The sequence below is a fragment of the Mirounga leonina genome, unplaced genomic scaffold (assembly GCF_011800145.1).
Source record: "Mirounga leonina isolate KUSES-001 unplaced genomic scaffold, KU_Mleo_1.0 Mir_168, whole genome shotgun sequence".
In the NCBI taxonomy this organism is placed as follows: Eukaryota; Metazoa; Chordata; class Mammalia; order Carnivora; family Phocidae; genus Mirounga; species Mirounga leonina.
Genome location: NW_023270426.1, coordinates 1,924,589 through 1,930,559, shown reverse-complemented (window position 1 = coordinate 1,930,559; position 5,971 = coordinate 1,924,589).

Here is a 5,971-nt window from a genome sequence, read left to right as displayed (position 1 = left end):
CCCTCCTGCTTGTGCTCTCTTTCTCTCTCTCTTAAATAAATCAATACATCTTAAAAAAAAATTCAAGCCTCCCTTTATCTCTGGTGCCCACGCAAGGTCAGAGTGGGAGGCTGGCAGCAAGAGAGACTCTGAGATACACGCCCCTCTGTGTGGTTCCGTCGTGTTTGGTGTGTTTCCCAAGCTTCTCATTGCCGCCTTATCCATCACTGAGAATTCCACCAGATGGGACAGCTGAGGATCTGTAGACAATTACATGAAACACACTCTGGTATCATTTCCCACTCACTTCTTCAACTGAACTTTTCCACCCTTTCTCTTACTTCTAGAACAAACCACTAAAGAGCTCCCATACTTGCTATTTCCTTGCTTCTTCCCACTGTTTCTTGAACATAATCCATTCTGGCTTTCGTCCCCTCCATTCAGGGCTGGTTGTGGATTTGTGGACCTGAAGCTTCTATAGTTTTTTGGGGGGGTTGGGGTAGCCTCTGTAAGAAAATGAGTATCAAATTATGAAGCAGAAGTAGGCATGGAAAGAAGTGTTTAGGATGAGAAAATGAGTGGTGACATCTTACGAATTTAAAAAAGCTGGTAAATACTGCAAATATTGCAAAATCCAGGAAAATAGTATATTTTGTCAAGTGACATTCTTTTATACAACTTTCCCCCTACATTTCTGGGTTCTGTATGCTCTTTGTTTCCTCATCGGATAAAATTTTATAATCTTCTAAAGAGGGAATATAGGAGCACCTGGGTGGCTCCGTTGGTTAAGCGATGGACTCTTGACTTGGGCTCAGGTCATGATCTTAGGGTCGTGAGATCGAGCCCTGAGTCGGGCTCCTCGCCGGGTGTGGATCCTGCTTGAGATTCTCTCTCTCCCTCTCCCCTTCTCTGCCTCCCTCTCTAAAACATAAAAAAAAAATAAATAAATAAAGAGGGAATATAAGGATAATTTAGTTTTTCCTCTAGCATAGTTGATCACTGTTTGTTTGTTTGTTGATAATGGGGATACATAAAACCTCTAGCTTTACCCAAGGCTTGGGTATTCTTTGTGTTACTGCTACAGGCTGGTACCTGACAAACATGGGACCTCTCAAAACTCTACTGTGCATCATCCACATACAAAAGGAAATAAAAGGCATATATTAATAATTGTATTCACAGCATTATCGAGTCTATTCTTGACAGGAGAGAATTTTCATTTTTGACAACGTTGGGATGAGAACAAATAGCCTGCTCATACATCAACAAGTTTCTTGGTCCATACATTTCCAACCGCCCCTCTTTTCCGCTGCCTGACTATTCATTGTGCAGGTTGCCTGATCCAGGGACTGTTGATCGGTCCTGCCTTTACCTCTCAGCACTGCCTTCTCAGGAAAACACGTTTTCTCTTGCTTTCTACAACTTCATATTCTCCTGGTCTCTGCTTTTGTCCCAGGCTGTTCCTTTTCTGTCTCCTCTGTGCCACAGAGCTCAGTACTTGGGCTTCCTCTTGCTTAAACTCACTCGCTAGTGATCCTGTCCTGCCTCGTCCTTGTACATACTGGTTATAAATTGACGCCTCTCAAATCTACACCCCTGGCTTGGACCTCTCCCTGAGCCTTAGACATGTAAGTTATTGATCTGCTATTTCCCTTCTTGCCTGTCTCACGAGCATCTCAAAAAAAAATGAGTATGTTCAGAGATACAGCTTTCCGGTTATGGGATGAATAAGTCACAGGAATGTAGTCACTGGTATTTAAAAAAAAAAAAAATTTATTTGAGATAAAGTGAGAGAGAGCATGAGCACGAGCTGCAGGGCGCTGGTGGGCAGAGGGAGAGGGAGAAGCAGGGAGCCTCATGCGGGGAATGGATCTGGGCACTCCGGGGTCATGACCTGAGCCAAAGACAGACGCTTCACCGACTGAGCCACCCAGGTGTCCCTCGTCAGTGGTATTGTAGTAATGACCGATGGTGACCGATGGTGGCTACACTCGTGGTGAACACAGCATAACGTATAGATTTGTTGAATTACTATGTTGTACACCTGAAACTAATGTAACATTCTGCGTCAACTATAGTCAAATAAGAAAAAAAGGAGTATGTGCACAATGAAACCCAATGCCGCCATTTACTCAGTAGGTCAGTCTCAAGTGGAGTGGTCACTGTTTGATTTCTCTCTTTGCCCCTCCTACACGTCATTGCCAAGTGCTCAAGCCTACCTTCAAAATCTGTTCTGGATCTGGCGATTTTCACGGCCTCCGCCACCCCCCCCCCCCGCCTCCCCCGCCAGCCACCCTGGGTCCAAGACCATTGCCACCATTGCCTGAATATCTGTCATTGCTCCCCAGCTGGGTCCCTGGTCCTCGCTTGCCCCTTACAGACAGTTCTCCCTCATCCTCTGCTCAGAAGCCCTTGGATTCCCATCGCAGTCAAACCATCGTTCTAGGTGTTACCACGATTAGGCTCCATGTCAGTGGTTCTCAAAGTGTGGTCCCCAGGCTGGCAGTATCACCTGGGAACTTGGTAGAAATGCACATTGTCAGAGTCCGCCTACTGAAGCAGAAACTCTGGGGTGGGGCAGGAGGGGCAGCCATCCGTGTTCTCATGCACCCTCTGGCTGATTACCAGGTGGGCTCCGTGGGTCTGCATAGCCCGTCCCGTGGCTGGGCCTCCGCCTCATCTCCTAGGGCGCCCCTTTGCTCATCACATTCCTGTCTCCCTTGCCTGGTTCCTCCTGGAACAGGGGCCAATGAAATCCTCAGAGCTTTGGCCCTTGAGGGTCCTCAGCCTACACCCTATTTCCCCCAGCCGTGTGGATGGCTCTCCCCTTGCTTCAGGCCCGGCTCTGTGCAGAGGGCTTTCGTGGCCACTCTGAGTCGCTTGCCCTTGCCTCTTTCCTTAGCCCTGCTTTGCCCAGCCACTGACTTTGTGCAGGGGTCTGAGCCCTCTGAGCACCTGCTCGCTCTTCGGGGACACAGGCCCAATTACACCCATATCCCCAATAGAGGTAAATTACAGATTAAATGCATATATGTCACCTTTCAGGTTGCTGGACAGTGGTGGGTGCTAAAGACTGTTCATTTTTCTTTCGAATTGAGTGCTGTTGGTTTCTCAACAATGGGGATACTCCCCGAAGGCCCCGGGGGATGGCTTGACTGTCCCTGGGTTGGTGGGAGGTGGTTTAGATGGAGGAAGATTCTCATCTGCTAAGAAAGCTACATCCAAAGCAGCTCCTTCTCAGAGGTGTTCAGCATCTGGAGGCCCTGCAAACTATTTTTCTTTCCCCAGATGAGCTTTCTTGCCTTTCTGGAGGTACTAACTCATGCATGACCAACTGTTTTCACGGTAAAACCCAGCAAGGTGTGCAAATGCAGGGAAGGGCCGGTGGTGGCCAAGCGGCTGTTGAACACCCACCCCGAGGCTATTTCTCCTTCTTGTGAAAAACCTCTTTAAAAGGGTGGGTTCCCAGGACGCCTGGGTGGTTCAGTGAGTTAAGCGTCTGCCTTCCCCTCAGGTCATGATCCCAGGGTCGTGGGATCGAGTCCCGCATCGGGCTCCCTGCTCCACAGGGAGTCTGCTGCTCCCCCTGCTTGTGTTCTCTCTCTGACAAATAAACAAATGAAATCTTAAAAAAAAAATAAATAAAAGGGTGACTTGCTGAAATTCTGTAGAGGCCCCAAAGGCTGACAGGGTGCAAGGGAGGAGGTCTGTTAAGACATTCCGTGCCTGTCAATTCTGTGTCTCCTCAGGTGGACCTTAATCCTAGCTGGTAAATCCCACTTCAGCAGTCAGTTTAGCTTACTTGGGAGTCTAGAATTTTCCGCCCAGCTCTGTGCCTTTTGGATGTGTGTGTGCCCAAGGGGCATGCCTCCAGGCACCACAGAAATGGCTAGGAATGTGTATTTGCCCTCGGAGGAGTCTCCTCTCCCCTCTGGTCTCTGTTCTGCCCTTGGGGCCTGACCCTACCTTGAAAAACATCCTTCCGGAAAGGCACAGTGGTAGTTGGCAAGGCCCAGACGGATAGGCCTGTTGCGATTTGCATAAGAGACCAAAGGCCTTCGAGATCTCCGTGAATTAAATTTCAAATTAAATTGAGTTTCAGTGGAGTAAATGGGGGAAATTATCTGTGCTGGAACCTTCCTTGGGTTCCTCAAATGACAGCCTGTATTGAGAATCTGCTTTTGTGTGGTTATCAGTCTCTGAGGAATATAAGCTATTGTTTTCCTTCGAGCTATGTGACATTTTGGGTTTTGGGCTTGTTTTTATTTGTACTTTCTAAGTTTAATTTAATTTAAAAAATTTTTGAAGAATAATTGGCATGCAGTGTTGTGTTCGTTTTAGGTGTCTGAAGGAGTGTCTTGATATTCATCTACATTACAGAGTGGTCACCACCATGGGTCTGGATACCATCTGTGACCAGTGTTGTTTTTATCCAAAAATGATCTAAAAAAAAGGATCTCCTATTTTATTTTGTGCTTCTTTCCAAGCTTGCCAAAACAAACAAAGCAACAACCAAACAAACCTATGGAGTTGTCAAAACATCTGCTTATTAGAAATCGAGCTTTTGTTGAATGATTTCCTCATTATTTGTTTTCCCTACAGCTTGCTAGGATTTTTGTAACCTTTTGGGAAGTCCTCGTTCTCTAGTTGAAATATGCTGCTTTTCAGCCCCAACATGACACTTCCTTCCTTTTCCTTATTTTGCTCGGTGTAAAACCGTCGAAGTGAGCCCACGCGTTTTCTGGATTCTTCCACAATTTCTAGTGGTTCTGCTGCCATTGATAAATGCTGACTTCTTTTTAACCAGAAAAATGTTGAAATTTTTCTCTTCAATCAGCATAGGGTTCCAAGTATCTGAGAGCTGACAATCTCTTTTAGGGCAAGTATGTTGGTAAAGCTTTTGAATAAAGATTAATCACCATCTGTCTCCTGTTTTTTTTTTTTTTTTTAATTTATTAAGGATATTAACCCTTTTGCTGCATATAGTACAAGCGTGTTTTTTTTTTTTCCCCCAGCTTATTGTTTGGCTTTTGAGGGTCTGTTTTGTCCTCCAAATGCTTTATATTTTTGCATGATCAATCTTTTCATCTCTTTCATGTATGCTCTGGCCTGTGACCGAAGTTCCTCTGTATTCTCTTTTTTTTTTTTTTTAAGATTTTATTTATTTGAGAGAGAGGATGAGAGGAGAGAGAGAGAGCACATGAGAGGGGGGAGGGCCAGAGGGAGAAGCAGGCTCCTCGCCGAGCAGGGAGCCCGACGCGGGACTCAATCCCGGGACTCCAGAATCATGACCTGAGCCGAAGGCAGTCGCTTAACCAACTGAGCCACCCAGGCGCCCCCCTCTGTTTTCTCTTAGTGAAAAAGGGAAAGTGTCCAATGACAGAGGTCACATGAGGTCATACACTTGGCTGGGGCACGTGTAGTGGTTTTGGGGAAAAAGATTGGCAGGCAGTACCCAGGGGGATAGCGATCTGTCACTGAGTTGTGATTTGTGACTGTTGAGGAATCTCAGACGGACGTCAAGACGTACCATGCGTGGATGTCTGCCCTCGACACTGGAGCACTATTGATCTTCCTCCTTTGTTTAAATTTTATTTTATTTAAATTGAGTGAATTAACATAGAGTGTATTATTAGTTTCAGGGGTAGAATCTAGTGATTCATCAGTTGCATATAACACCCAGTGTTCATCACATCATGTGCCCTCCTTACTGCCTGTTACCCAGTCCCCCCCCCCCCCCCCCCACCTCCCCTCCAGCAACCCTCCGTTTGTTTCCTGGAGTTAAGAGTCTCTTATGGTTGGGCGCCTGGGTGGCTCAGTTGGTTGGGCGACTGCCTTCGGCTCAGGTCATGATCCCAGGGTCCTGGGATCGAGTCCCGCATCGGGCTCCCTGATCAGCAGGGAGTCTGCTTCTCCCTCTGACCCTCCCCCCTCTCATGTGCTCTCTCTCTCAAATAAATAAATAAAATCTTTAAAAAAAAAAAAGAGTCTC